This window comes from Drosophila elegans, unplaced genomic scaffold, assembly GCF_018152505.1.
Source record: "Drosophila elegans isolate 14027-0461.03 unplaced genomic scaffold, ASM1815250v1 contig_468, whole genome shotgun sequence".
Lineage (NCBI taxonomy): Eukaryota > Metazoa > Arthropoda > Insecta > Diptera > Drosophilidae > Drosophila > Drosophila elegans.
The window spans coordinates 473,056-483,484 of NW_024545855.1; the positions used below are offsets into that span (position 1 = coordinate 473,056).

Here is a 10,429-nt window from a genome sequence, read left to right on the forward strand (position 1 = left end):
TTCTACCAGCAAAAAGGATTAGTTATTGAGTTATTTTCACAACTAAAGTAACGACAGGCAGCCGGGCAGAAGGCAAACGAACCCAAGCCCAAGTCCCACCAACTGACGCGGTTCAACAACATCTTGTGACTGACATTTGTGCGTCAAATTAAGTGAACTCTTTTTTTCCCATGAGGAGGATCTGCAGTTGGAGGTAGAGGAAAAGGAGGATGAGGAGGAGCACATGGTCAAGTCGAGCTTCCTGCCAGCCAGCCAACCTCGATCCCTGAGTGACTGTGACTGTTGTTGTCTTCGGCCTGTCCCCTGCATTGCGTAAACTATAATTAATAACAAAACATGTTATGGTTATGGCTGCCGCTGCCGCTTCTGCTTCTTTTTCTTTGTGTGTGCCTGAAAATTGTTTCTTGTGCCCCGAGCCCAAGGCATGAGGCCACAATTCACCCATACTGGTACACAAAAGCGGTTCTGGTTCTTCGGCTTCGTCGGGTTTCAGAAATCCAGAGACTAAGACTGAAGAAGATCCCAGAAGAAGAGTTTTCGGGCTGCACAACATATGTTATGCATTTTTTAGTTGTCTTCGGCATTCAAAAAATTATGTAGCATTTAATTAGCGCATAATTGCAGCCGCAGCGTCAGCTTCCAGGCCACAGGCCTCATCAATTTCATTCGCTGGCGTGTTGAAAATCTTCAACTGAATAATCCGCCCGGCAACATATTTTTGAATGGCAATATACTTTGCTCACTAAGCTCAGAATACTCTAGCTACCGGTTTTATTTAAGATTCATTTATTTTTAATTATAAAGAAAAAATACTTACAATTTGTCAAGTAGTAAAATTTAATTTTGGACTTAGATCATCAATACTTTTGGCATCAATATCTAAAAGAGAAAATTACATAATTAATTAGCTAGGAAAACCAAAGTAAATAATTAAATCACTGAAATAAATATTTGTTTTATTTTCAAGAAAAAGTCGAAACTTTTTATGAAAATTAGATATTTTCAAAGGCAATCATTTCCAAAAGGGTATTATAAAAAAATAACAATAATCCGAAGCCCCTTTACGAAATCCACTTGCTACTTAAAGGGCACACCCTTGCAGAAACGCCAAAAAACAAAAAAAAACAAAACTGTCGCTTGTCAAAATGTCTGCAACTCTGTGAATTCAACTCATTCTGCTTCTGCCTTCTGTGGACGCGTCATTGTCTAAGGATGCAATTGCCGAGGACGACGACGCACAAGTTCAAAAGCAGTCAACAGTTCCGCTCGCCTGTTCGAAACTCCGGCGTCGTCATCCTCTGCCACATCGTCATCATTACATCATCATCGCCCTTATCCTTGGCGAATTTCATGCCTTGTCGTTGCAGTAGTTCCTTGTGGCTTGGCAAATACTCAACAAACCATGAAAGTAAATAAATGTTTTGCAACGTTGCAGAAATAAAATGCAATTTAAGTCACACAAAAATGGCTAACAACAGCACATAAAAAAAAAATTCCAAAACTTCTGCATGGTCTTTGCAATCACTCTTATACAATTATTATCTATAAGGTTATTTAATAATTATATATTATTTAGTAAATCAATTTTATGCATGTTTGTTTTTGAAGTTTTGTTTTAATTTTGAATTGAATTGTTTTGGAAAAAGTAATTTATTGAAAAATTTGTTAGATAAACGATTTCTTATTTTTTTTCCTGTGCAGAAACGAAAAAGTATCTGGAACGTTGCAGTTCACCGAGGAGCCTGGAAAACTCCAGGTCCTAGCTGCATTCGTGGTTCGTCCTTTTCCATTTTGATTTGTTTATTTCGTTTCGCTCGGCTTTTATTTTGTATTATTCGTGCTGCTGCGCTGCTCCTTTTGCCGTGGCAGTTAAAGTAACCGGCAAAAGCGTTCCGGGGGCTTCGAACTTTTGCATTTTATTTGTGTTTTTCTTTTCTTTTATTTCGTGTTTTTGTTTTTTGTTTTTACTCGTTTTGGCACAAAGAAAAGTGAAATGTTTTTGGGCGGTTGGGTTTCGCTTTGGATTTTAGAAGTTCACGGGTAAGAGTCGGCGGCAGCATCGTTGCAATTGCATTTCCACAGACATTTAATAGCAACAAAAAAATGGAAAACGCTTTAAAATAATTACATGCGAGAATTTTCTCCACAGAACAAACAATGCGAGGAGGAGTAATCGCACAAAGTCGAGAATGAATCACCAACTGGCATCATTCACTGTCGAAAAAAGAGGATTTAGGCAGGAGAGCACAAAGAGACAGAGCGCCGAAACGAATTAATGGATCAACGATCTTATCAAGTGAGTGGAGCGAAGCCAATTGAGCAGAGTGCAGTGTGATATCTGTTCCTAAACTAATCCTCTTACGGTGAACACTCGGTTACAGGTACCTGCATTTTTGAGCTGAGAAGTTGTAAGCAAGTATTTGAATTTTCAGGCATTTTCTTTTATTCTGGTATTGTACCTGGAACCACCTTATCTGTATGATACATTTCAAGTATGTAATATGGAGAAATGTTGCTAAAAAGATGATATAATGTGGTAAGTAAGGATCATTTAATAATGATATACTATTTATTTATTTAATTTTTAATTTTTATTTTATAATATGTAACGCATTTCCTGTTAAACATGAGTTGATACCAATAAAATTTAGTGCTGTAGTGCAACTAAAACTGTTGGGAAACAAAAATGTGGTACAGAATCTGATACACTTGTACTCTACATGATTATTTCCCTCTTCAATCAGCCGTATCCATTACACATCCGCCCCAAGCTGTGAATGATTTAAGTGATTTGGTGCGCCTATTGTATTATTTTCACCACCCCTTTCACCCCTCCCACCACCATTCAACGCCACTGAAATGCAGAAGAACTGCAATAAAACCAAATAAAAACAAAAAATACAAGAACCAAAACAAAAAGTGATGAAAAAACAACAGAAAAACATGAAGAAAAAGTGCAGCGGCAAATGCCAGACGAAACGGAACAATAATTAAAGCAATGGCAAAAACAACAGCAACAACAACTCGAAACACAAAATAAACAAAAACATCAACATCAGCAACAGCAACAACAATAACAACAGGAAGAGTAACAGGAGCAACTGAGGAAGAAGCAAAAATGCACCAAAGCTACGCTCTCTTTTTGAATGAGATGATGCGGGTCCATCCTTATATATACAGGATATATAGGGTGGGATGGTTTCAGGGATTCCCAAAGGGTTGCAAGATGCAGTCCAAGGTCTGTCCTCCATAAAACGATGTCGTTGTCGTCCTTGTATCTCATAGATACACAAGGTATATGGCTTTGAAGATGACTTGGTTAACAGGTGGAAAAAAAGAATTCCAATTAGATTTATTATCTATTATTTTTCAAATACAGCATACTGAATATAAAATTCAATAAATTTTATTATAATTTATTGCGAATGCAAAAAATTAATTTCCATGAAATAAAAATATGGATTTTTGCGAAAGAAATGCTCATTAAATATAGACGTATAATAAATAATTTTAAGGTATTTCCAAGTCGTAGATCTCTACCATATCTTCCTTCCTTGATTTTGTTTGCTGCTTGTTGTTTGGTTGTCATTGATGCCCCCGTCGTTGTTGATTTGTTGTTGTTTTTCTCTGATGAGCCTGCAAAGCAGCGCCAAGGCAAAAATCAGTGCAAAAGGCGACGTCGCTGGGTGTCGTTTGCAGACAACTTGAAAAACATGAAAACGCGAAGGGGTGTCCCGCTCCAAGTCCCCTATATAGAACCACCTCCCCCTAGTACCTACCCCTCCCGCTTTTCCTATTGACAGTCACGTCAGTTAAGCTGCTGGGAACACACACGCAGTTGCGAAGATGACACAGTTGTGGTCAAGGTAATAGCACGAGAAATGATTTTTCAGGAAAATATAAGAATTTTAATATTTAAATTTACTAAGCGGTGTTGCATATTGTTGTTAACTTTGCTGTCGTGAATTTGTTTGTTTATTCCGCTCCATGTATATTAAAATAAAGATTTCTTTAATTTAATTAGACAATAACATTTAAATATATTATACGTGTGATTATAAAAAGCTAACCACTTTGTGGACATGCTTCACATAGTTACTGTTATTAATATCAATATTATTCAACATAGTAGGATTAAACTAACAAGTTAAATGAGACCCTCCAACACATTTCATAAAAGTAAGCTTTTGTGCTATTATTGTGACCATAGCTGCAGATATGATGGGTCGAAGGAAGGGGAAGACACCCAGAGATTTCCCAGACAAGCAGGTGGCAAAGGCTTCGGGCCAGCAGAAAATCATGAGGCCAACATCATGAGCCAGCTTCGGTAATTGCTGTCCGGGCCAAATGCAAATGCTGTTGCTGTTGCTGCTGCTTGCGTGTCTAGATTGTCGATTCCTCGACTTGGATGCTGCACTGGTGCATATAACATAGTGCTGCCCTCGTCCCTGCTGGTCTCGAATTATGTTGTTCTTCTCGGGAATTGGTTTGGCCTTCTGACAGCCTTCCCCTCCTCTCTCCGCCCTCCAACCGCCCTGAAGAAACACCACTGCCAGCCTGTGGATGCAATATGATTTCAATTAGTACCATTCGTTAGTGAGTGTGGCACTCAGAACTGATTATGGCAGAGTTTTACAAATGTGTTCTTATGCTGAAAACAACCAGAAATGCTGTTTTGAAGATGATGGTGTCATTTGGTAGATGTTTTTGTTAATTATAAATCTCTGTTAAACGTGTTTATCGATTTGGGAAAAAGTACAAGCTAGTACCAATTCTAAAAATTACATTTTTATTTCGAGTTTTTAATCTTATATTATTTATATTTTAAATATTTCCTTACTTGAGTCTCGAATCTACGTTTATTAGAATTTGTTTTTTACTTACAAAATTTATTTATTTTTAATATTCAAAAACTTTTTAAATAAAGTAAAATCCGGCAATAACGAATGCAATGAAATTTATTATATAATTCAACTTGAAATGGGGCTTAGACAAACACTGTATAGCCATCTTTTTTTTACCGTCCCCCAGCGGAAGGCGAATTATTGCTTTAAACAAATTTATTTATAACCCAAATTAAATAACTCAGAGCAATGGACTTGACTCCGGCTGCCACTAAATTTGCTAGGCGAATGCAATTTGCAGATTTACTAACCCCCAAGCAGCAGAAAGAGCGGGAGCCGGAGAAGAAGTCGGAGCCGGACTTGCAGTTGGAGAAAATTGCAATTGCAATTACCAAAGCGGAGAAAGGGGGTAAACGGGAAGCTGGTACAAGGGGAGATGGAGAGAGAGCAGCGCCATGCCACGAGTAAAACAACTAAACAACGCCGAGCGACGACAGTTTGACTTGCAATTTTAGCTGCACCAGCAGACCCCAGCAGCGAAATCAGCGAAACCGTGGCCGCCGCATCATCCCCATCATCATCCGCACCGTCATCATCATCCTCATCAAAGGAATCATTATTAACAGCATCATCATTAACCAGTAAGTGAGGCAAAGTCGCGTTTTTGGACTAAAGGATACCCGGTCTTGCAATTTAGTTTGGCTCTATAATGTATTCAACATAAAGTTTGGAGCCAACTTAAAAAGGTCTCTTATTTATAAAGACAATTGCTAAGATACATTCATTTGTTACACAAATATCTAATACAATTTGAAAATGCAGTCTCGGAATTTTTGACTATTCCAATATTACGAAACAAATATTTCGCATTTGTATGATATCACATGTTTTCAACATTATTCTTAAACTATTTCATTTTTGAAAATTACACATGTTAGCAACACATGTTATTATCGTGGGTAAATCTTCATATAATCAAATAAGGTTTTTATACCACTAAGTTCTTTCATCTGACCATTACATTCTGATGGTCAAACGCAATATACCCTTGTAATCCTCGAGGACTTTGGGTACGAAAACCGCGCGCGTCTCAACCATATCCATTACAGCCAGAATAACAGGAGGAGCAGGAAGAATGGTGATGGGAATGCGAACGGGCCCAGGAATGGGAATGGGAATGGGAATGAAGCGATGTGGAGCACAGAGGGCCGAGGACAGCGAGTAGTTGTTGGCCCTGCGGCTGCCCGGCCTGGCCAAGTTTGCGAGAAAATCGATTTCAGCTCTGACTGCGCTCGCACGGGCGGCCTTTTTGGATGCGAGTGTCCAGGTTTCAGGTCCAGCTTCAGCTTCAGTGCAAGTCCGAGTCCGAGGCCCAGTCACAGTCCCATTCGCAATTCCCGGTCCACAGTCAACAGTACCATTCCCACTCCCGTTCAGATTCCCCGTTGGGGAGTTGCACTCCTGTTCTTCCACAGCGAGAAAAACTAAAAGTAAAGTTTTCGAAATTGGTAGGAATGTTTCTTTAATACATGAAATCGCGTTTACAATTTTTGATGAATACTTTTTCTTTACTAAATGAAAGGTTAGCATTTTCTTTGTATAAATTGAAAATATTTCTTGTCTTATTAGGATTAAAAACATGTTTTCTTAGATTTTTACAGCTTTACATCCCCAAAAACATTAATTATTTTAGTGTGATAAACAAAAGATGAAAGCTTGTAGTTCTCGACTTTCGCAACGTTTCTACAATTAAAATATCGATTTTTTAAGGATTTATCCTATTGATTATTCAGTTATTCTGCCATAACGTATTTAAACATTTATTTAAACATATTTTAACATTTATAATGATAACGGGTACTTGTAGTACTCATAATCCCAGCTCCTTATATACTCGATTATATTTACGAGGCTTTTATTTTTGCTCAGTGTCCGTCTGTTTGTTTGTTTGTCGCTTTTAATGCTGAACGGAGCTGGCGGAGGCGACTCTTGACTGATTTTTATGCTTTTGGCCCAATTGCCCCGCAGTAGCCGCGCGGTTGAGAGAGAGGACTGTGATGGGCATCGAATCGACCGGTTCTCACTCTTCACCCTGGCCACCTACCTACCTACCTACCTTCCTACCAGCCTACCTACCTACCCTTTAGACCCCCTCGATACCACCCATTAGCGGCCCTTTGTTTGACTTGCAGTTGCAATATAAGGTCATTCCTCTGCTCTTGTTCTTGCCGGTGTTTTTGTTGCAGTTGCACGCTTTTCGTTTCGTTTGATGGCTGCGCGCACGCGGCCTTTTGTTAGTTTTCCCCATCCAATTTCATTTTTTTTCATTATTATTATGCTTTTTTGTATACTCTTTAAGGGAACAACATCAGCGAAATCGCAGTCTAATCACTTCATTAGGCGGAGTCTCCCACCGCTTTTGGCCATGTTAACACGTTGTTCGGCTGCAAGTTGCACGAACTTGCACGTAGAGTGCGAAAAAATGGTCTTTAATTGAAAAGTGTGGGAAGAGTAAACACTGCTGCGACTTTTGCTTTCTTTAAGCTGTTTAAAGGGGTCCTTTGGTTATTTTTTTAGCCCTATTCACTTTTTCGCATTTTGTTTTATAAATTTGTAATCACTACTAGCTTTGTAAATAACTTTAAAGAGTCGATTTAAGAACAATTTTGTAACATTAATAGTTTAATTGTACACTTTTTAAGTCCGGAAACCGTTTTAATCTCGCTACTTTTAACATATCTTCGCAAAAATCTTACACAACGTAATTGTAGATATTGTATGCTATTACTTAATAACTCTGAATAATAGTGTAAATTAAAAGCTATGCTTTATGTAAATTTCATTTCCATCAATTAATTGTTGGTAATTGCAGACTTTGTAGACATACAATTAAATGTTGGTTACCAACAACTAAATAATTAAATGCCTAATTGGAGGTATTAAAATGTTCAACACTGAATGGATAACTTGAAATATAAAAACTACTTTCAAATATAGCACAAAACTTGAGGCTTCTAATTTGCTAACCCGCATTGTATTTGCTTAAAGTTTTCTCACAATTGTGAGGCGAAGTGGCATCAGCTGCTTGCTGAGGAGGCTCCCGCTTCGACTCCGCTCGCTTATCGCATAATTGGTAGCAATGTTGGCTGCCACTTTTTGCCGCGGCTTCTGTGGCTCTCGAACCCTGGGCTCTGCGCGCCGTATCCGTCGCATTCCGGAGATGCCGGCAAAACACTTGTCAGCGACTTAAATGGCGCGCAGCTGTGCGGCATTAGCTGGGGAACTGAAAAGCCGAGGAAGCTGACTAGCTGGGGAGCTGCAAACTGGGATCTTGGGGGCCAGGCGAGGTGACCAAGGAGACTGGACACACCTCTTAAGGAGGTGTTGCGACTACTGCTGCTGCTGGACTCCAGGAAGTGCGGGGAATACGGTGGTGCAAGGCGGTACGGTGGCGACATTTGATGTGATTATTGAGTTATGCCCACGGGGGCAGGTGCCTGGCATATTTCGCTTAATTTTCTGATGAAGTTATTCACAGAGATATGGAACGCAGCGAAAATGTACAAGTATTATAAGCAGAGATAAGCGGGCGAACAGGAACGCGAAATAAAAGGCAAAAACAAGGTCTGTTCGTGAGATTTAAAAATAATCACTTTAATGTCCCAAAGTCAGCAATTTAATGTTGTATTTTGACATTGCCTCGACAGGTGTTTAAAAAACGTTTAAGTTACTACGAGTCGGGCAATAACTTTTACAATTTAAAGCAGTTTTAATTAACACAGAAAATATTTATTTCTTGTCAATTTGGTGAATTTATTCACAAAGATAGGGACACAATTATTTGTAATAAACATTTATTTATAAGAGATAAGGGGGGATTATTGTTAAATCTCTTTATATACATTCAAAATATTGACTTTAATGTTTGATTGCACACGTATATATTCTCATTTTAACATATTAAATATTAAAAACATGAGCACAAAAATAATTATGTACATTGATTGAACTGAAACACTGCTGCAATTAGAATTTCTTTTTTTTTGGCAGTTTTAATTAAGTTAATCTTTATTAATGTTCCCAGATGATATCTAAAACTAATACTAATATTCATGTATTTGCATTAAACAGCCATTAATAAGAATATTTTTAGACAGGAAAAGCAAAAGAATTCTTGTATTGATATTATTTAATGTGCAGTATGTGAAAAATGAGTATGCCTAGTATTTCAAAAATTACTAAAATATTCAAAGATTTGGTTTTTGAAATGCTTTAGCCTAGGAACATAATATAACTACTTAATCAATTAGTTAGTAATTAAGTAATTTTTTTAATTAGTTCGATTCTCTAGGTCAACGAATTTGAAATGGACAATTTGAAAAGGTTATACTTTAAACGACATAAGGAAGCAGTTGCATAAGTCATTAACATTTGTCAGGAATCCGTGGCCAGCAACAACAAATCGCCGGCAAAGAGTCAGAATTAGAAGAGAAACACAGAGAAGGAACGAAAACAGCAGGCACTACAAAATCATCAACAACGACAACTACAACAACCCCAGAGGATGAGGATAGAGTGGAAATGGAAAGGGAATAAAAACATAAAAAAGCGGCACAGATTGCCGAGAACAACAACTAAACACGGGCGAACACACACACACACACACATAAACACAATTTGAGCACTCCAGCTGGGCTGTTGTTGTTGTTGCTATTTCTTTCTCCTTTTGCCCTGCAATCAATAAAACGGATTAGGAATATCCTTTAAATGCGGCGCTTGGTGGAGGCTGCAAACGCACACCAAAATCTCCCTCTCACACACACATGCTGCAAATCCCTTAAAAATATCACATATAGAAGGAATAAGAGTGGCGGCACTTACTTTTCGTTTTTTTTTTTTCGTAGAAGAAATTAGGAGATGGGATGGCAATTGAAGGTGGAGAAAAGAACGGTAAGGAGAAGACGAAAACAAAACCGAAAAACGTACACTCAAACACGCACACAAACACACAGAGCGAAAGATTTACCGTTCTGTTACGCGACGCGAAGATGCTCAAAATATTTGACGATGGAAGGCAGGGAGAAAAGGGAAACGATATTATTATTTTCAACTTTATCCGTATCCCTATTTACTCCAATTTTGATTTTGTCACTTGCATCACAGTTCTGTTCTCCTTTTCCTAACTAAAGTAACTATTAAAAATGCAATTTAAATGCTTGTTGTTGTTGCCAGGAGAGGAACACACACGACGTTTAAAATTAACAAATTGCTGCCGGTTTGTGTCTGATTTTCGTCTCCGTTTTGTTATCACGATTCCTTGATGGTTAATGGTAAATGGTTATTGGTCAGCCTGTTTGCTTATTAAATGCCTCGTTTTGGCTACCGTTTTCGATCACACAACACTTGCTCCTGCTTTCAGTTTTCCACACAATCGTTTTGCCGGCTTTTTCAGTTTCTTACACGACGCAGCCGTGTTTCAGCCGCTCAAGCTGAATTCCAAACGCGTTTGGCGGACACATCTACTCGCGGCGAAAATTTTTTTCAACTTCGGCGCAGCGGTGGATGTGTTTCGTATATATATTTGA

General features: G+C 38.4%; 1 protein-coding gene across 10 annotated transcripts in view; it reads right to left on the bottom strand.

Annotated features, from left to right (window-relative positions):
- The window catches only part of LOC108148721 (sterile alpha motif domain-containing protein 5-like), a 169,847-nt gene extending 159,460 nt beyond the window's left edge, over positions 1-10,387 (bottom strand). For all 10 annotated transcript variants that reach the window (XR_005977599.1, XR_005977598.1, XM_041709057.1 and 7 more), the window contains exons 1-2: positions 9,726-10,387; positions 818-879 (exon numbers count right to left, since the gene is read on the bottom strand). The gene's annotated coding sequence lies outside the window, so the exon portion shown is untranslated. The remainder of the gene's footprint in view (positions 1-817; positions 880-9,725) is intronic.
- Between the last annotated feature and the right edge of the window lie 42 nt (positions 10,388-10,429).